The sequence below is a fragment of the Leptonychotes weddellii genome, chromosome 10 (assembly GCF_054177405.1).
Source record: "Leptonychotes weddellii isolate Sample4059 chromosome 10, ASM5417740v2, whole genome shotgun sequence".
Taxonomy (NCBI): domain Eukaryota; kingdom Metazoa; phylum Chordata; class Mammalia; order Carnivora; family Phocidae; genus Leptonychotes; species Leptonychotes weddellii.
The window spans coordinates 112,132,985-112,154,601 of NC_138378.1; the positions used below are offsets into that span (position 1 = coordinate 112,132,985).

Genomic DNA, 21,617 nt, shown 5'->3' on the forward strand with positions numbered 1-21,617 from the left:
GCAGAAAGCCTCCATGGCAGATGTTTTAAAACAATGATCATGACAATGACACCTTAATCCCCTACACTCCCCTTGCATCATAGAATTTTTAAAAATATTTTTGCAGGCTTACTCTTCTGGGTAGTTAGGTTATTTGGATCGATCATTTGCAAGACTTTTTTGGTGGTCCCATCAGATCGCTGCAGCCCCCAGGGCTGGGAATCTCCTCATAGTATGAACACGGAAGGACAGGGAGGAAGGCCGGCTTCAGAACCCAAAGTAATGTGAGAGTGAGGATAGAGGTTAGGGTGGTCTGGCTGGTGGCGCGGGCACTAAATTGAGGGTGGGCGTGCGCGTCTAGGGACTGATTGCAGGGTCTTTCTCCGGTTTTCGTGGAGGGAATAATGGGTATGAAGGAATTCCGTGTGTAGAAGCAGCAAGGGCTGGTCCCGGCTTCCTCTCGGAGGCCAATGCCAAGGGGCCAAGGCCGAAAGGAGGGCAGGGGCTACCGTGTGCCGGGTTAGCCCGCACCAGCTCCCGGGCGCGGAAGGGGTCGCCGCGCGCGTGTGGGGCGAGGCGGGTGCCAGCGGGGGTGGGGAGCCCCGGGGGCCGGGGCGGGGCGGGGCGGCCGCAGCGGGCCGGGCTGGGGGCGGGCCGGGGCGGGCCGGGGCGGGGCGGGCCGGGGCGGGGCTCCGGGGCCGTCTCGCAGGCTGCGGCGGCCGCGGGAGAGGCGTCCACAGCGGCGGCGGCTGGGGCAGCGGTGGACGCGCGGCCGAGCTGGGCGGCGGCGACCCCGGGTGAGCGCAGCGCGGACGCGGCGGGGGCGCGGCGGGGGCGCGGCGGGGAGCGCGGGTGGGGGTCGGCAGGGAAGGGGGCTCCGGAGGCGCCGGGGCGAGCCCTGCCATCCTTCCCCAGCTCCCGACGCCCCTGCAGCCTTCAGGGGAGGGAGGGAGAGAGGGAGAGCGGAGGACCCAGTCCTTCAGCCCTTCTCCAGCTATCCGCCGTCCAGATGTCCGTCTGTGCGCCCGTTGCCCCGCTCCCCAGGGCTGCCTCCTGATTGTGTTCCCCATCACCCCTGTCACCCCTCAGCCACGCGGTCCCCCGGTTCCCCCGCCCCCAGCCAGGTATCTTCAGCTCCAAAGCCATTCTTCCAGGACACCCCAACCTTCTGCTTCCCCCTTCCCACCACCAGAGAGGCCCAGGCTCCCCACCTCTCTCTACAGAGCCAGAAGCAAGGATGACCCTCCTCCCCAGTGCCTGCACACCTGGACCATTCTGCTGCAGCCTGCCCCAGATGTTCTTAGCCAGTGCCAGTCAGCGCACTGCTGTGCCTAGGACCCAGGCCTCCTGGCCCTATCACCTTCCTCCTCCTGAGAATCCCAGTCTGGCAAAAGGGACTTTACAGATCTTACGCTTTGGGAACAATTTGACCCACTTCCCAAAAGGCTGGTCCCAGGCCAGCCATGCAATTTGTTGGAGACACCTGTCTTGCCTGCCAGCTGAAGGACTAAGAAGCCTCTGTCATAATGGGCCAGTGGGTACCTGGATCCTTCTCCAGGCTGTCCTGACTTGCTGGCCAGTGTCCCCAGGGACCAGAACCAAGACCTTTGCCATTTAAGACCCCCAGAGGTATATGCTGACCCCACCCCCCAGATCCTCAGAATTCCCCCAGCCACTGTGTTGGGCGTGTAGGGTCCAGTACTGACGGGCCACCCTTCTGGGCCCGGTCTCCTCGCCCATGTCCCTGTTTCCCTGCTTGCTCCCCAGGGACTCCAGGGCAGAGTAATGGGGCAGGTGTTTTGGGCCTCGGTCGCCCCCACAGCTCTGTGGCCCTCCTGCCTTACTCTGTTGGAAACTTTTCCCGTCTTTCACCATCACCATCCCTCTGGATAGGGCCTGGGCCATCTTCATAGCACTGAGTCTCCAGGGCACAGCAGGCTGGGCTGGGATCTTGAAGGACTGGGACCCGTGCTGCATGAGGGCCAGCAGGAGGAGGGTGGCTGCTAGCCAGGTCAGGCTGGGCATCTGGGCCTGGGGACTAAGGCTTTAGGGTGGGTCCTTGGCTTTCACTGAGCTCCGAATGGGGTCCCAGGCTCGCTTTGCTGTGAAGAGAGGAGGCAGAGCAGGGGCTGTTTTTCCTGCGTGCTTCTGACTGTCTTGTGTTGCTATGGTGACAGTTTTGCCTCTCTTCCTCCTCCTGACTCTTCTGGGAGCTGGTTTTTATTGGTCTGTTGTCCTGTCTTTTATGGCTCTAATTTCTCCTTTCTACTTGCTCTGAAATAAACAGTCATAAACATGGGCACTGGGCCCAGGCTGGGGGCTGGCAGAACTTCACCTTCTTCTGGCCCTGGGCTCCTGCGAGGGGAGAGAGGTGGGGACAGACCTGCCCACACTCCCTCCTGCCCTCAGCTCTGGGAAGCGGGCAGCGCCGCCGTCTCGGGCACACGGTGCCTCGCATCCTCCCTCGGTGCTAATAAGAGATTCCATGTGTACTGGAGGAGCTCACTGAGGTTCATGACAGCGCTGTGTGGTAGGGACTGTCCCCACTTTGCAGATGACAAAACTGAGCTCAGAGTGAGCCTTCTCCCTCGGGTCACACTGGATTTAGCACCGAGTCAGCGCTCCGTTTTTGTTCAATGAATGAAACAGTGATGGAACTGGCACCAAGCGCCCATCTCCCTGACTTCCCACCCTGTGGGCTTCCTGGTCTTGCTCCTCCCGGGACAGCAGAGCCCCCTAAACCCTGTGTTCTGGGGGTGCTGCTGACTCCCACAGTGGCAGGCTGCCAGGGAGCTGCCTGTCAGGTCTCTGGTGCACCCTTGACCCCAACTGTGGGAGACCCAAGTTGAGAGGAGAGTGAAGCCACTTGTGACTTCCTGTTTTTTTACTCAGCCCCGAGAAGCATTCAGTTTGCTTTTGCTCTCCGGGCCTAGATGAAACTGGGTAAGTCAGGGGCACTGAGAGCCAAGTTAACCCACTCCCCCGCTCTGCCCCCATCCCAGCCAGCCCTGAGTGAGGAGTTCAGAGTTTGCCAGGGCCACAGGGTCACCGACTGTCAGCTGTTGGTGACACTCTCCAGAGAAGCTGCCCCCTTTCTTCCCTTTTATTTTCCCTTCCTCACACACACTCTTCTTTCCCACCCCCTTCCCTTCACTTTGCCTATCTATGCTCCAGGCTTGGTAACATGAAAAGACTAGGGAATCAGCAGCCTCATTGCCGGATGTCGGCCCTGGGGAAGTCAGTTCACTCCTATGGGCCTCAGTTTACCGTCTTTAAAATGGGGCTGACAGAATCTGTTCCAATAGCCGTGTTTGCTTGTTCCTGAAGGATGGTAAGGAGTAGCCTGAAGAGGGTACTTTGAAGGTTTGAAAGCCTGAAGCACCGATAATGTCTTCATCCCGTTGGGAAATCTCAGTGTTGAAGAGACCCTGAGCTGCTGCCCAGAGATGGAAAGCTGACCTAGGAATCATTAAGCTGTGATAGCTCAGGTCTGGGAGGCATTGTCTAAAGTCATCTTGTCCAGCCTTGATGTTGAATTCACTTCCATTCATGCACTTGACCTTCACTGAGCATCTACTCTGTACCAAATACAGTTTTGGCAACTGGGCATTTAAAACACTGTCCATTACTCCTTTTTTCAAAGAATGTAGTCAGACATAGAAAGAGATCCTTATGATGCGTCAGAGAGGTGGTGTGATGAAGGGAAAGTTGGGATGATGTGGGGCCCCAGATACCTTGAATAGGTCACCCATTAAGGTTAAATCAGGCAGCCTGTGCTTGGTGGTTACAACATAGTTGTCCTACCGCTGCCCGCTTGGGGAGCCCGAGTCCAGCCCTCACTGCGATGGGGTGATTGCTGCAGAGCCCCTCACTCAGCTGCTGAGCAGGAACAGCAGAGGCCTATGGCAGGGGGAGCCAGTCCTGCCTTCCTTGCTGAGTTTCGACTCGTCGACCCAGTATCCTCTGGTTCCTAGTTCATCCAAGTTAAAATCCTTTCTCAGAAGCTGCATGGTGTGATTGGAAGGAAGTGGATCTTGGAGTCAGCTATGAATCCAGACTCTGCTGCTGCTGTGTCTCAGCTGGGGGATCCTGAAGGACTGTCTAACAGCTCCGAGCCTCAGTTTGTGTACCTGTAAAATGGCAACACTGATACTTGCCTTCCAGGAAGTAAATGATCTTATGTCTTTATGGCTTCTGGCATGGTGCCCACCTCACAGTAGACTTGCCCTTATTTACTTTCATTGATTAGAAAAGAGTTCTCAGTTACTGGGCCTCTGGGTCCTCTTAGAACTGCGGTGGGGAGCTCTTTGGACTAATTCTGGCCTTCAGAGATCTATTCGTTATCTGGGAAGGTTAAAAATTGCCCATGCTTTGGTTCTTCACCTGTTGGTTAGTCTTTGAGTTATCTCTCGCCAGATAAACTATACTCCACAAAACGGTGCCTCTATGCAAATCACCAACACTTTGGCTTTCTCAAAGGGGAACGAATTTGAAATGGCCAAAAAACACTCTGAGTTTCAAGCATAGGTTACTATCTGTGAGAATATTTTAATTTGATATAGACCCACATGTTTATTTTTGCTTCGTTGCCTTTGATTTTGGTGTCAAATGCAAAAATTCATTGTTCAGACCAGTGTCAGGGAGCTTATCGCCTGTATGTTCTAGGCGATTTATGGTTTCAGGCCTTATTTGCAAGGTTTTAATCCATTTCGAGTTCATTTTCATGTACAGTGTAAGATAGTGGTCCAGTTTCGTTCTTTTGCATGTGGCTGTCCAGTTTTCCCAGCACCATTTGTTGAAGAGACTGTCCTTTCCCCGTTGTATATTCTTGGCTCCTTTGTCAAAGAACACTTGAAAATGAATGCTTCATACGTTTCATACTGGACATGTTTAGCTTCCTTTTTTTAAAGTTACCATATATATGTATATACATTTTTCTCAAATCATCACCAGAACTCTGTGACATTAGTATTCTTGTCCCCTTTTTATAGTTAGGGAAACCGGGAAAGGCAAGGTAACTTGCAAAGAGTCCATCAGCTAGTAAGGGACAGGGCCAGAATTTAAAACTGGGTCCTGCTTGCACTTTCTGCCATAGTATACAGTCTTGTCATTTCCTTGGCTGGTGTGTCAGTGACCTAAAATAATTGTGTTTGGAGAAGGAGAGCAGATTTCAATGGGAGTGGAACTGGTCAGTAACTTAGACTCATAGTAAATATTTAGAGACTTTATTAAGGGTTTTGCTCTCAGCGTAGCATTAATAAAGCTTTGTGCAGTTGGCAAAGGCCTCATTCCTAGAAGTGATGAATGGAAGAAGAGTCTGATACGTCTGAGTTAAGAGAAAATGTTTGACGATGTTAGAAGTAGCTTCCTTTGTACAAGAATGGATTGCTGCTTTGTCATTGAAATAAATTGAACTGATTTTGTAACTGAACGTATGAACGGAAAACATGACAGGTGCGTCCCAGGGATATATACGGACCGAAGCAACAAGGTCAGAAAATGTGGGTGGATGGCTTTTAAATGTGAGGGTGATTTGGATTCAGGCTGGCATTATAACCCACGTCTAGGAAGATGGAGGTATTGAAAAGCAAGTACAGAATTGTGCATTCCTAGCCTTTCTCAGGTAATTTAGAAGCCTAATTTCCCTGGTTTGGGGAACCCGTTGTCCCAGCGAATCCAAGTGCTGAAAATGGGTGCCATGTTCACCAGCAATGTGCTTACTGGGTCCAGCTTAGCGCCACAGACAGATGTGCTTCTATTTGCAATTATCTCAGGGTCTGAGCCTGGTGTCTGCTTATTTAATGACTTACTTTCTAATAAAAATTCTGTATGGTGTAGATAATTAGATCTTTAAAATGAAACTCGGGAAATGGTATGCCCCCAAAGAATTGAACTGCAGTTTTATGATGGATCAAGCATGAAAATGAGATCATTCATTCATTCATTTAACAAATATGTATGGGGTAGGTTCTTGCCCTGTGCTGCACTAGATAAGGAACAGAGATCAATAGGGCATCATCCCTGCCCACAGCTGGTTGTCATTCCAGGGGAGGCCGAGGAGGAGACGCACGTCTAAGTGGAGCTTGGCATTTGTCATACAGAGTGCCGTGTGCCAGAGAGAGGGAAATGTAATCGTTTCGACTCTTACTCCAAGAGTTACTATTGTGTTATTTGTGGAGCACCTGAATTACACCTGACATGTTTCAGGGAAGAGGGGGAAAGCACGCGGCTTGGACAGCTGATGACCCGGGCGTGGCTCTCAGCTCTGCTCCTCGCTGCCTGGGTCCGTTTCTCTGTCGGTGAAACGGGAAGGTTGAATTTGAGGACTTAAAAGAGTCCTTCTGCATCGAGGAGCCTGATGATTCTAATACGCCCGGGGGCTCCTTTTCCTGAGTGACAGGGGAAGAGGCAAATCTGGCAGCCTTAGTCAGTGGGGCTGCCGAGGCCGAGCTGGGGAGGGCGAGAGCCAAGGGTGTTTTCAAATAATCCTCTCAAAGAGCAGAGAAACCTTGCTCTCCTTCCCAGAAAGGGAACCGCTGTTCTGGTTGAGCATCAGATAAATGAGTGGAAGTCAAGGCCAATGACAACAGGGAGAGACAAAAGGGATGCAGGAGCTCAGCAGAGGCGGGGAGGAGAGTCACCAGCTTACTCCCACTTTCCATGGTCCCTGCTGACATGGAGATGGAGGGCTTGGCTTCACAGAAGCCTTGGCTACTGCAATTGTTTTAAGTTAATGTCCTTTTAAAAAAAAAAAATTTAGTTTGATGATTCCCAGGCTTTAGAATAAATGAAAATGCACAATCATCTTAGGATCGTGAGGAACAATGACAAACACACAACTTCCTCAACACTCCATCAAGTCCTGTCTTTCCCATTGACCACCAAACACAGGCCCCTCCAGTAGCAACTACGGGACTGGGTCCCAGTCGCCTAGAGTAGCATGGCAGCGTGCTGTGGCTGGGGGATGAGCAAATTCTCATCTGTCTGAGTCTCGTGGTCCTCTTGGTCCAGCGTGGGCCACAACACCTTCTGAGCCATGTAAATTATTGTTGGCAGCAATCATGAGCATTTAGGATCACTTTTAGCCGTCTTCTGACGAACTTTTGAAAGAGATATCCTCATTCTGGATGGGGAAACAGAAATGCAGAGGTGTTAATGAACTTGCATCAAGTCATCTCATTAAGGAAGGTTGTGGGCTGCTGCCTGAAGCCACCTCTATGTGCCTGCAAAGCCTGGTCTCTCTCTACCACCAACATGAGAGATGAGAACCGTGCCTATGTGAGGAGCGTGGAATTAAGAAGCATGCATCTTGGGTAGAATCCTCATCTTCAAGAGCTAGATGTGCTTCCATACCTTGAAATTGAAAGAAGAAGAAGAAGAAGAAGAAGAAGAAGCAGCAGCAAAGAAAATAGAGCCGTATTTTCAGTGCTTCCCCATGACCGGTATCTCTGCATTGGGCTGATGTCCTTGGAGGGTGTCCTTTGCTCAGCCCACTTCATCAGAGAATGCCATCCAGCAGTAATGAGCTGAGCCTCTGGTGTGTGCAGCATATGGCCTTGCTGAGCTGTGGAGCCCACCCAATTGAGACAGGTTGTGCAGAACTTATATTTCAGACCTCTCCCTGCGACAGCTGGAGGTCACAGGAACCCGTGAGAACTGTGGTCTTAGCTCACAGAATGACGGACTTGCTTGTCCTCGAAACTGGAATGACACCTTTGGTCTACTTCCTCTATTGTACAAAAACTGAGGTCAAGAGAAAGAGACAGATAGATGGGGAGCCAATACCAGAGGCTTTTCCAAGGCTGGGGCAAGAATTCAGCTTCGCTAGAGCTGCAACTGGGCTCTACCTCTTTGAGAGGTCTAGAGGTGAAAGGAGCATCTAGAAGTTCTGGGAAAATATCCCGGGGCTACAAGGCGAATGTGCCCCTGGAAGCAAACAAACCTGGATTGAAATCCTGGCTCTTCGCCTCAGCAAATTCCTTAGGCTTGCTAAGGTTCCTAAGTTTGTCATTTATGAGCTGAAGTTAATAATATTTGTGTCTCAGGCATATTGTAAAGGACAAATTAATTAAACATATGTCAGTCTCCCTTTTTTTGCCTGCTCTTTGAAGAAAATTTGAAAAGCTTTTGCTACTTCCTTTAGGCTCCTCTTTATTTGTTGTTTGGGGTGAAAAATGACGCGGGGCTTTTCCTTGCTCCTGACAAAGCCCCCGAATCCACTCCTCTGGGTTGATATTTCTAGCTGTTATACTTGAATTGAAGCTGGCTGTAGTGTTTGCTGGAGTGTAAGACAAGAGTTGTACTTTATAAGTAATGCGTCTCCCCACCCTTAGTCTTTTTCTTATTTATTTATTGTGTGTGTGTGTGTGTGTGTGTGTGTGTGTTTTCTTTCTGGAGTGTTGAGATTTCAAATCTGGGCCCTTGAGTGCCTTCAGATAGAATAACTGAGGTTGTAAGCTATTTTCTGACATTCCCTTCTTTGCAAGTCCAAAATCCAAAATACTCTGAAAAGTTAAAGTTTTGTCTTTCATAGCTCATTCGGAGGCAAAAGCTGGCCTGCTCGTACATAAGATTATTTATAGTTTCTATTTATACCACTCTAGGTGAGTAAGATTTTTCATCAGATAGATGAGTGCCCCTGACCCTGCCCAGGGTATACATAACATAGTATATGCACTATATTATTGTTCTAAAATCTGAAAGATTCTGAATTTGGAAGTACATGTGGGGAAGAAATTTCAAAGAAGTGTTTGTGGGCTTCTTCTTCAAAAGCCCATAGGAACACACAGCATCCCTTGGGTTGGGGGGTTGGGAAGGCATGGGTGGGGCCCTCGAGACTCCTACCTTTGGTACCAGATGGTATGGTGACATGGTTCATCCATTGCTCATCAAAAGCCTTAAAGCATATTTTGTATGTGATATGTATTATATGCTGTATTCCTACAATAAAGTAAGCTAGAGAAAAGAAAATGTTGAGAAAATCATAAGGAAGAGAAAATATATTTATAGTACTGTACTGCAATTGTCAAAAAAAAATCTATGTATAAGTGGACCCGCACAGTTCAAACCTGTGTTATTGAAGGATCCGCTGTAATAGGGAAAAAAATTAAATGACCATCCTTGGCACAGACCCAAAACAACAGGAGCAACAACAACAACAAAACTTTTTTTTTTTTAAGATTTTTATTTATTTATTTGAGAGAGAGAATGAGAGAGAGAGCACATGAGGGGGGGAGGGTCAGAGGGAGAAGCAGACTCCCTGCTGAGCAGGGAGCCAGATGCGGGACTGGATCCTGGGACTCCAGGATCATGACCTGAGCCGAAGGCAGTTGCTCAACCAACTGAGCCACCCAGGCGCCCAACAACAAAACTTTTTAAAGCATAGGTTCCAAAGTTTCATTGAGACAAAGTAATTTTTTTAAAAATTCCATAGAACTAAAAATAAGCTGGGAATTTTTGGTCTAGTGTGGCTTATAGTCCAATTTCATCATTGGCCTTTGGAGGAAGGTGGAAGGGAATTTTTAAATCCTACTCATCATTTTAGCCGTGTGAGGAGGAACCAGGGCCTGAATAGTTGAGCCAGGGGAAGTGAAAGCGGCCGGCAGAGCGTGAGAAGGTCTTGCTTCTTATCTTGGGTCTGCTCTTGACTTGTTGAGTCAGCTTGAGCATGTTGCTTCCCTTCTCCCAGCCCTAGGAACTCAGTTTCTAAGTAATTAAGTCTTTCTTTCTCCCTGTCTGAGAGGCTAGGAGTGGAGGTGGGGACCCCAGCAGAGTGAAAAGCGCTGAGCGACTTGCTGGCTGTGTTCTGGTAGCTTGCATCCAGCCTCCACACGGACTGGAGAGGGAGGCCAAGAGGCTGCCCCCCGCACTCTGCATCGGTTTCCTCCGGCTGTTCCTTCTCACGACACTGATCCTCTCATTCCCGGGGTTGGTTTGTGTGGGATCCACGGGGGCACCAGCACCTGCACGGATGCCCAGCAAGGGCTCAGTGGTCTCCAGCAAGCTTTGCAGGTGACCGGGTCCCTGCTGCAGGTGGCCGGTCCCTGCGGTTGCTGTCATGACTAGGGTTGTTGTCGAGATCATGGCTCGGCATCGCTGAGGAGATGTCAGGAAGGAGCGTGAAAGTTCCCTATTGCAGAGCGTGGGATCAGGGGAAGGTCTGCCCAAAGGAAATGGAATAGTGTGCACCTTTGTGGGCTAAGCATTGATTAGAGAACACGTAGGGAAAGGGCTTTGGGGACCAACCTCATTCTCTCTCTCTTATTTCTTTACCTTTTAAGTTTACACTTAATGTATCATAATTCTGGCTTTTGCCAGGTTGAGCGTTTCACATGTCCTCCCAGATCTAACAACGTTGAAGAAGTCGGTAACTCTGCCTCTCCCTGAGCACCCAGCCCGATCCTCTCACCTAGCAGTGACTCGTGTTAGGAACCAAGGGCCTGACTGTGGACAGGGGTTTCCACCACGGAGAAGTGACCTTGAATTTTAGGATCCTGAGGCCCTTCTGTTTGCAGAGACTGTGGGAGCCACTGGGGAGCAGGAAAGATGGTTGATACCGGGACACACTGAGGTGGGGGTACTTCTGAGGATGGCTGGTGCTTATAAGTTAGAGAGGCCTGGGCTCCTGCATGTGTGTGTGGGTGTGCATGCATGTGTTAGGGAGTCCTTTCAAATTCTGGGAGGTGCTGCCAAGGCCTGAGCCCTGCTAGGTGCTCTCTGAACAAGGCTCCACCTCGACCTGAGCCCTGGTTTTCGTGTAGCTCACTGGGGAACTGACCACTGAGGTGCTCCCCCAGGGCTAAGGGACCCTTTGTGTTTCAAGGACCAGTGTGACCCCTGAGATCGGCAATTCTGGGCTTCACTGGCAGGAGGCAACTAAATTATGTTTCTTAGGGAGAAATAGCTAATCCTTTTGCTTTGGAAGCACAGAACCCTGTCAAATCTTATTCTAGACATACTTGAAAACCTTCAAATCCTTTGAGCTTATTACTTTAAAGATAAAATCAATGAAAGAAAAACTGAATATAAAGTTTAAAAAATAAAGGACGAGGAAAATAGTCAGTTTTATTTAATAGCCAATTGGGAGGCATAGAAAGATGATGAAAGAGAAGGAAAAAGAGAAACCCAGAAGGGTAACTGTGGCGGCTGCCTCTGCCCTAGGAAACAGGGGTCCTTGGGTCCTCTCGTGCAAGCTCAGCAGAGTCGGGAGCCTGGAGGGGAGGGGGGAGAAGGAACAGAAGTAGGGAGCTAGGGATCCTGGCTCAGTTCCGCTTCCTAAGCTTCCGAGGAGCAGGAAGCCCTAGCGGGATATGGAGGGAGCACTGCCTGGGGAGTCCCTGGGGAACTGAGGTCTGCCACTGACTCACTAACCTTCTGTAATCATCCTCCCTCTCTGGATCCCAGTCACTGTCTACTGAGTGGGTTTCACTAGATGAAGTGTAAAGCAATTCCTGGGGTTGATGAGGGAAGTCTGGCCCCAGACTCCGGGCCCAAGGCTCTCAAGGAGATGGAGAGGGTTGCCTGGCTCTGGCCTGTAGTGGTGGCCTCCTTCCCCATGGGGTCCACATGGGGCTTTCCTCCCTCATGCCTGGAGGCAAGCGTGTAAGCGCCTGCCTGCATGAATGAAGTGCTATAGGAGTATGTCCTATTTTGTCCTCCTTTTAAACCACTGTGTCAAGACGCCATCCCTCCTCCTCCCTTTTTTACACTGTTCAGTCGGTAACCTGCTAGTGAGGTTGTGGGTTGTATAAATTTATCCGTTCAACCTCAACTTCAGGAAATACTTTGAGTAGCTCATATAAACAAAAATAGCAACGGTGTTTTTGATATTTCATGGTATATGCACATGAATTATTTTTATGACCCAGGACCAACAGGGCCCCTCATCTTTCAAAGCACACTCAAATGTTCAATTATATTAATAGTAATGAATTATGCTCTTCAGCATGCATTGAGCACCTATTAATTCCATTTTGCTAGGCTGTTTATGTACATTTCTCACCCTAGAGACAATCTTGCAAGGTAGATCTATTGATTTCTCTTTTGAAGATAAAGACAAGGAAGTCAAGAGAATTTTACAAACTTGCTTTGAGACATGGGATTGAAAATGGGGCCCCAGGATTTTGACTCAAATCTGCCTGGCTCTCAAAGTCCTCCACTTTCCCACACCACATAGTTCACTGCTTCCAGGCCACAATCTTATTTTTTTAGGAAAATACGGATTTTTTTTTTCCTGCCGTGACTCTCCTTAAGCCTCAGAAAATAAAATCTGAGTTGGAGTTTGTTGCCTTTTTCCAGAATGGCGACCTGAGCCCTGGTTTTCGTGTAGCTCCCTGGGGAACTGGCTCTCCCTACTGTAATGTAAACTTCATGCAATCATTGTATTTCCACATAGCAAACTTTGACTCTGCACTTCCAAAGAGGCAAACACTGTTCTGGAAGCTTTTATGTGTCATTTAGTAGGAGACGATGTGGACTTTATTTTACAGAGGGCAAAACTCAGACTCAGATGCAATTATTTACACAAAGGCAAATAGCACATGACAAGTGGTGGTTTGCTTTGTGAATTAACAGTTTAGAATATAGTTCTATAGTGTGCTTGGGATTTTGCTTTTGGCCTGGGACCGAAGCATCCCTTGTTAAACCGCAAGATCAAGTTCAGCTAACCCACCCAGCTCACACCCTCATTGTGCCTGGCTTCCTCAGTCTCTGTCTGCTGCGGTTGGAACTTGATTTGGTGGTTGTGGAGAAAGGCATGGTTCCTCTTGTCCTTTTCCATCTTGCATTAGCCTGCACCATCCTCAGCTCATTTTAGTTCATCTGAACTCCTGTTTTAGTTTCATTGCTCATCATAGACTTGCCAATATTATGTATTAGCTTCCTATTACAGAGGAGAAAGCAGTAATATGATTTACCCAAGATCACATGTGGGCTAGGCATTCTCTTTCTGAAATGATTTTTTTTAATTTTTTATTTAAATTCAATTAGCCAACATATAGTACATCATTAGTTTCAGATAATTTTGTTTGATAATTTATTAGTTGCGTATGACACCCAGTGCTCATTGCATCATGTGCCCTCCTTAATGCCCATCACCCAGTTACCCTATCCCCCCCCACCCCCCTCCAGCAACCCTCAGTTCGTTTCCCAGAGTCAAGAGTCTCTCATGGTTTGTCTCCCTCTCTGATTTCTTCCCATTCAGTTTTCCCGTCCTCACCCTTTGATCCTCTGTGCTGTTTCTTACACCTTGAATGTGTCCAATCTCATCTGAAATGCTTTTTATTTACCCAAAAGATCCTTTGAGTTTCAGTTCTGGTGTTACCCTCTCCAAGATACATCCCCCAACTCCCTGCCAAATCCATCCATTCATCATCCATCCATCTATCCATCTACTTTTTCAACAAATACTTATTGAGCACTCACAGTGTGTTGGGGCCTTTCTCCTCTATGTCAATTTCTGGAGATTCAGCAGTGAAGCCAACAGGCAAAACTCCTTGCCCCCATGAAACTTTATTCCATGGGGGAAAGATGGGCTATGAGCATGTATATTATGTTAGACATCCTATGTTCCATGAAGAAGAATGAAGCAGAGATGGTGTACAGAGTGAGGGGGTGAGTGGGGGGAAGAGTTGCTACTTGGAGTTGGGTGGTCAGGGAAGTCCTTGTGAAAGGTGAGGATGAGGGCAGGTCTGCAGGAAGTGAGAGAATGAACCATGTAGCTTGCTAGGGGAAGCGTGCTCCAGGAAGAGAGTAAGCGGAATAGGTGTACCCAGCCCATTGACGGGCCAACAAGGAGACCAGGGCTTGTAGCCGAGTGGACAGGTGGGCAGCGGCAGGCAGACATGTCGGGGCGATAGCCTTGGGCTGGCCTGTGATTTCAGTGCTCTCCTGCTGTTCCCTCTGACTGAGAGCCTTCACCTTTTCCGCTGCTCTGTCCGCATACTGGTCTGTGCACCCTGGAGGGAAGGCCTCTTATATCCATGGTTTTCACATCCCCAGCCCCCAGCTCAGGCCTAGGGGAGAGGAATAGTGCAGCATTTATAACTCTACTCCTTTTCTTCTTCTTTTTTTATGGCCAAGTGTTCTCATTAAAGACTATTTGTGATTCTTTTGATAAAAAATGGTTATTTTGAAGGAATGCCTCTTCTAAACTCCAATTAGCCAGTTCCTTTTTGGACAGCCATCAAACGGATGGACTCACTAGGGAGAGAATAGGTGCCAGGAAAAAGCTGGAAGCGAAAGTTGCAGAGAGGAGGGTATTCACTGGAGTCCAGAGGAAGAGGGCCTCACCAGAAATCCCCAGGGATTTAGCAGGATGGCCCAGTTCCCTGCTGGGGACTGGTGTTTACAGAAAGTGACCACAGGCTGGAACGAGGAGGCTCTCGAGAAACCCTCAAAGCGTGTCAGGAGACCAGCCAGGACTTTCCACTCACTGCTTCTCAGAGGATAGCTGGGGAGGGGGGACCCCCAGGGACCTGGAAGCCCTCATCTCTGGAGACCTTTCTGGAAAGAAAAGAGCATTTCCCCTGCTAGGGAGTTTCCCCTCATGGAGTGGAACAGTGGTCTCTGAGAGGCTTGGGCTGCTTCTGAGGTGGGGCAGGAACATGTGGAATGCAGCTGGGCTAAGAGATGAGGGCCGGGCAGAAGCGTGTGGCCTTTAGTCACGTGCCAGCATCAGGGACCGCCCATGACTGTCGGCTCCCACCTTCCTATCTGCTCCCAGTCAGAATCCTGCATCCTCAGGACAAAGGGGACTTACAGCCACTTGGCCCAACTCATATCCCTTGGCACAAGTAGCTCAGTAGGGTCGAAGCAAGGGGGTCTGGGGAAGGGGAACCGAAGCCGGACATCCTGAAGTCTGTGAGAAGTCATTAAGGAATCGCAACAAGGCAGTGGTGAAATTGGACTTTCAACCAGAGGGACTTGTGTGTCAAAGCGGGTGTGACATACTTACAAAACTGCGGAGAGTTCACCGATGAGAGTCGGGGAGGAGAGTCATTCCTTTATAGCTGGTGTGTCAGGTGGTGGACTTGTTTAAAAGTAATAAAGTGGGAAAAATAAAAGTTTGTCTCATAATTATTCAACAACATATATATTTTTTTGAGAATGGACCATGGGCAGGCACTGTGCAAGGTGCTTGTGTAGCTGGATCCCCATGCCCTCACGGAGTCTCCATTCTACCGGGACTTCTAGAAGAACTGTTCTTCAGGACACTTGAGATAAGATCACTTGAATGCCCTGGCTTCAGATGCATGTTGCAAATCTTTAAAAGTGGGGGAATACACATTCACAGTACCTGATGTTCGAAGAACAGGGAGCGAGGTCTGTACCCGCCAATGACCTGTTGAAAGCAAGTCCCAGCCTTGCCCAGCTCTCCTCTCTTCCTTATTGGTGGAGTTGACCTTCTTTCCTTGCAGCCCTCCCTCTCGGGGATCTGATGAACATAACAAACTTTGAAAACAAGTTAAAAGCGCTCTATAAATTGCAAGGTGTTACTCACCTGCCTGGGAGGGACCTCCCTTAGCAATGTGGCACCTGTGAGAAGTTTGGATGAAGCCTAACGTTTGTTCGCAACCCAATCGTTAGAAACCTTGCTTCCCCTGGTATGTCTCTGACAGCCTGTATGGGCTTTCTTCTAGCTTTCAGAATGGCTTTTCCTGACTTTATGTTAGTGTCTGGCTTCTGCAGACCTTTAAAAAACCTTCACGTGTATATGTGTATCTGAGTGCTATGGGGCTGATTGTATTTTTTGGTGGATATCACACTAAAGAAAGAAAAAGGCTGAGATGGTCGCTCAGGGTTTGAAAAGCCTGGGGTGCTGTATGAAAATAGCATCTGTGGGTAGAGAGCGGGGAGGGAGGTGTCAGAAGTCAGCCTCGCTTGGGTCAGGGTAGGAAACCAATAGTGTGAATGAAAAGCAGCCTCGCAGGGTGCCAACTCTCTCAGACCCCCAAATATAGCTTTTGAAAACTGAGCTTTCTGGTGAAAAGATTAGCTGTTGCTGAATGCCTTCCGTATATGTCAGTAAGCTGGGACAGAGAGCGTAAAGCCTGCCTGAAATGTGTCTAAATCAATAATGAAGGTGACTCACTCACACCCACTCCTGTTGAAAGGAGCTTTTTTTGAAAAGTGAAAATAAGAGGGAAAGAAGAGAATAAAGCAAAGACCGAGAACAATTGGTTTGGATTTAAAACAATAGGAATAAGAGAATTGAATTAGTCACTCCAAACAGATCCTGTGAGCCTCTGTCCTGAATTACTACCTCCCTGACAAGGTTTTAAGGTCATGGTTTCTTTATGCTATTTCCTGATAAAATGACACACTGTTCCCAGTGCTGGCTTCAGGCATGTGCCAGGCATCCTGGGGATACGTGACATGGAGCTGCTGAGGGGCTACTCTGGAAACTCAGGAAGCCTTGCTATGGCCAGAGAACAGCCATTGTCCCTGAGAAGTTTCAGTAGGACCACGTGGAGCCCCTCAGCCGTGGGGCAGGAGAGCTGAGGCTGGCCTCCCCCCGCCCTGCTGCCCACTCAGTTCAATGTAGATGGAAGCTTAGTCCTTTGGTTCTGCATTTCTTTTACTGTAGATCTCTTGTTCTTTGGCTAGATCATCCCTGATCTCAGGAAATGGCCCAGAGACCAGGGAAACCTGTGTAGTTTGCTAGTGTTTTAATCAATCTACAGTTTGCAAAAGAAATTTTTACACTAAAGATGTGTCAGTCCTGTTTTTAATCACATTGGGCTATGATAACACCTATGATTTTGTTTCTAGTGCCTTCATCTCTTTGCTGTTTGATTCTGGGCCATCACTTAACCACTCTTAGGTCTTGGGGACTTCATCCATAAACTGGACATAATTCCTTTTTGCTGTCCTCAACATTACTACCTATGAAATGATTTTATAGGTGATAATGTGGTGTATTCGTCAGCTTTGCTACGGTGAGAAATAGCCCCCAAATTTCAGTGGTTGTGGCAACAAGCATCTCTCTTATGTCACATGTTGGGGGCTGCAGATTGGCTTTGGTGGTATTGCTCCACATTTCTTATTCTGGCACCTGGGCTGAAGGGACAGGTGCTTCTGGGAGTGTGTCATGCTCATGACAGAAGGAAGAGAGTGAGCAAGGTGGCAGAAACTGCAGGTGCTTCCTGAAGCTTCTGCTTTATTCTACTTACATTCCATTTGCTAAACAGGGCAAAGGGCCAAGTCCTCTATCAGGTGTGTCCCCCTCCCATGGGAAGGGAGGTCGGACATGCAAGTCACGTGGCAGCCAGACAGGCAATATAATCTTTTTACAGTTGAGAAGACAATGGAGCCTAACCCATACCTTATAAACCTATGAAACAAGATGGGCGTGTTAGGTTCCTAGTAAGATAATATTGAGCTGCTATTTCTTGTTGATATTTTAGTTAACTGAAATACGCTGACCTAGCCAACATTTGATTACACTAGAAGATAGGTGCTCCAGGATGGAGGAAATTTTATGTCATTTACCCCCAATATGCTGGGGGTAAAACCTAGCGCCGAGCCTGGAAAATAGTAGGTAACAGTACATACTAGGTGTGCTGAATAACCGCATGAGGTCACACTGCTCTAATTCTCTGGGAACTCAAAAGCCAAATATAATTAAGGTTTCCACAGTCTATTTAAGATGAGAAAATTTGGCAAAGCACGGGTTTTAACTGCACACTAGATAAACAGGTTATCAGTGTATTTCTTAAATTCAAACATAATCACATCTCCGAAGCCTTTCTTTCTTTTATGTTGGAACTCCTGTCATTACATCAAAGAACTCTCATGCAAACATAACTCAAGGTCCCCAGCAGTGCTGATGACCTCTGTCCTCGTCAGGGGCAATAATAACAGTGCTATTGGCCATTGTTGTGTCTTTCTCTGGGGCTTTCCAGAGCTCGGATTATTCCTCCTATCTTTTGTTGTTGTTCTTAACCTGTCTCGCTGGTAGTCTCTTACATTTAGAGAAAAGAAAACCAAGATGCCAAAATGCGAGGGCAGGGCCAAAGGCTGTGCAGTGGGCGTGGGCCCCTGCTCCCCCAGCTGTGTGATCTCGGGCTAGTTACTCAACCTCTCTGTGTCTCATTGTTCCCATCTGCAAAGTGTGGATCATAATAGCATCTTCCTCCCAGGGTGTTGCGAGGAGCTATTGGGGTAATATGTGTGAAGGCTTTGGAGCCATGCTTAGCAGTAGTGAGTGCTCAGGACGTTCATGATCCATTTTATTTATTTATTTATTTAAGATTTTATTTATTTATTTGACAGAGAGAGACACAGCAAGAGAGGGAGCACAAGCAGGGGGAGCGGGAGAGGGAGAAGCAGGCTTCCCGCGGAGCAGGGAGCCCGATGTGGGGCTCGATCCCAGGACCCCGGGATCATGACCTGAGCTGAAGGCAGATGCTTAGCAACTGAGCCACCCAGGCGCCTCTCATGATCCATTTTAATGAGTAGCTCTGTCCAGCCTCAGCACTAAAGGGAGAGCCAGAGCAGAAATGAGGTCTTGGATTGTGACTGGGATGTGGGACCCCATGGACTGAGGGACTGAGATGGTCGGTGAGGAAGCGAGGACCCTGCAGCAGACGTGGCCATGCTCCTGTCTGAAGAAATCTCATGACATGGTGCAGAGACTGGAAAACTCCTCGGGTACAGGGCCTTCATCATTGCTGTCCCTGAGCTTGGGTGGGGGGTAGGGTGCATCTGCGAGATTTCCAGTTCGGGCAGGGCTTCTAGTCAGTTCCAGCCTGTGGGCCTCCCATTGCTATGATGATGACTTGGGCAAGAGCTTTCCAAAGCAATCCTCAGTTGAGACGCCAGGGACATCCACAGGGATGTTGTTCATCTTTGTCTCGGGCCTCGAGTGATGGCCTGGGTTAAGCAGTGCCCGCCTGTCTATCAAAGGCATCAAGCCTCTGCACGTGGCTCCAGAAGCAGGTTCGGAGCTGTCTTCAGGTGAGAGGGTTCCAGATGAAAGGTAGGCAGGCGCCTCTCCACCCAGATGTCCCCCATAGTAGGAGGTGCCTCGCATGCATATAAGATCCTCTGGGGGTCCTTGCAAGCCCTCCACAGCTCTTTCCTTCTAAGACCTTGAGCAGACAATGTTCCAAGAGGCCAGTGTGTATTGTATTGTGAACTTGAAAAACATGACGTGTCATTCTGCTTCTCCGTCTATAACTGAGATTTACCTTTCCTCTAATGGCATTGAATTTAAATAATTTCATCTGGAGCATCCAGAAACTTTAAAATCCATTTCAACATCTAACCCTTTTGTCACCAGGATTAACAGGTACTATTAGCAAATTGAAACAACTCATTTAGAATGCTGTGTTTTTGTAATACTGGAAAATGTAGACCTTATTTCCATTTTATCATTTTTCCCTTCTGCTGGTGTTAGGGGGGTAGGACATTCTGCTCTAAAACGTATCATTCAAGGGTGCATGGACACTGCTTTCCAGGTTGATTCCTACTTCTGATGTCTCCCTTACTCTGCACAATAGCTCTGGAAATGACACCTTATTATTTATGCCCATTTTATTGAAGAGGGAACTAAAGCTCAGGGGCTCATGTGAGCACTTGGCTCAGGTTATGATAGCTGATCAGTGGAGGGGCCACGACTTGAACCTGGAAGCAGATGTGGCCCGGAGTATGTGGTCTTGGCCCCTGTACAGGGTAGGGGCATCGGTCAGTTGCACGAGGATCACGTCGACCTTTTTGAGGGTACTTTGGCCCTCGCAGTTTGGGCCAAAGTGAGTTAGGATTTGTGTTTATGAAAACCTTCCCACTTTGGCTCAAAGTGTATATATTAGGGTGGTTTTAGCAGTTAGGAGAAATGGAAACCTGCACAGAGGGCCCAGTCTGCAAGGGAGGGAGGAGAGCTCAGGATAATCCAGTCTGGGCTCCCTGGTGGGTGAGCTCTTCCCATCCATACCCTGTTGTCAACTTCTACCCAAGACTGATTGTTTTCCCTTCTGCTCACGTGCATTGGCAACAGGACTGTGACGACTGAGCCTGGTTCATTCATGAATTTATTCCCTACGTCTGTCGACAAATATTTATTAGCACTTGTTATGTCCCTGGCACTGAACAAAATGCAGCCCCAAGTTTTACCTTTCATGCACATGTGCGCGCACGCGCACACACACACACACACACCCACACATTGACCTACACATGCACTATGTGAGGCCGTGGGGAGCCCTCTGGGAGGAAGTGGAGCTGGGTAGTGCGGGGAGAGAGTGAAGGAGGTTCGTGCCTATGTGGGTGGTTCAGAGGAGGCGTTCTGATGAGCAGACTCCTGAAAGAAGTGGGAGATGGGCCTCGGCAGTGTCTGCAGGGAGAGGTGGACTGTATAAGGCAGAAGGAAGAAAAAGTAAGAGTGTGTTTTGCTGGTTCAAAGACAGGAGAAAAGAGCCAGTGGGATGTGTGGGGGAGTGAATGAAGCCAGAGTGGTGAGGGGAGAGCTGGAAGTCGGGCAGGACCTGAAGGGCCTTGCAGAATGGGTCTCTAACAGGGCGACCGGAAACTAACATTGACCAAGAACCCACCGTCCACTAAGCTCTGAGCTGGGTCTCATCTGATTAAAAAAGATTATTTTATTAACTCTGCCAGAATAGCTGGAACGGGACAGAAAGCTGAGGGGCTTGCCTGTAATCAGGTAGCTCACAAATGACAAAACAGCATTTGGACAAGGTCTTTTGAATTTCAGAACATATCACAGACCTGCTTCAAATTTAGACATGTGTTCATTAAAACTGACCCTTGAACACCGTGGGGGTTAGAAGCTCCCACCCCATGAGCAGTCACAAATCCCTGTATCACTTTTGACTCCCCCAAAAACTTAACTGTAAGTAGCTTACTGTTGTTGACTGGGAGCCTCCCCAGTAACATTAACAGTCAACACATATTTGTATCTTATGCTTTATATACTGTATTCTTACAATAAAGTAAGCTAGAGAAAATAAAATGGTACTGAGAAAATCATAAGGAAGAACAAACACATGTATAGTACTCTCCTGTAAAAAATCCACATATAAGTAGATTTGCACAGTTCAAACCCGTGTTACTCAAGGGTCAACTGCATTTAGGATTTGAATATCGTTGTTCATTTCTCTGCTTTGTATCAACTATGATGATGTAGGAAAGCTCAATTTCTCCTCTCTGATTTGCATGAACACAGGTCATGGCCATAACACATCTTTTCGGAAGTGAGATTATGTCAGATTTGGTTTCATAGCTTGAGCAAATTAACACATCCCCTGTTACCTGGTATGGGGTAGTGTGTTTCCAGAGAAACAGAACCAATAGGAGATACACATGCGTATCCAAGAAGTCCAAGCTCTGCAGTCGGCAAGCTGAGACCCAGCAGAGCTGCTGGTGTAGTTCTATCCAAATCCAAAGGCCTGAGAACCAGGGAAGCCGATGGCTCTTCTGGAAGGAAGGCAGGAGACCCATGTGCTAGCTTAAAGACAGACAGAGAGTGCAAGTTCTCCCTTACTCTGCCCTCTGTTCTATTCAGGCTTTTAAGGGATTGGATGAGGCCCTCCCCCATTTGGCAGGGCATCTGCTTCACTCAACCTAGTGATTCAAATACAGTATATGTTAATCAATTGAATTTAAATAAAATAAAATAAAAT

The 21,617-nt window shown here is 48.4% G+C and overlaps 1 protein-coding gene across 5 annotated transcripts in view; it reads left to right on the top strand.

The window, feature by feature from the left end:
* The first annotated feature begins 665 nt into the window (after positions 1-665).
* The window catches only part of CYRIA (CYFIP related Rac1 interactor A), a 103,459-nt gene continuing 82,507 nt past the window's right edge, over positions 666-21,617 (top strand). For 2 of the 5 annotated variants that reach the window (XM_081797166.1, XM_081797169.1), the window contains exon 1: positions 666-776. The gene's annotated coding sequence lies outside the window, so the exon portion shown is untranslated. The remainder of the gene's footprint in view (positions 777-21,617) is intronic. The other 3 variants (XM_081797167.1, XM_081797172.1, XM_081797170.1) reach the window with 3 other exon arrangements.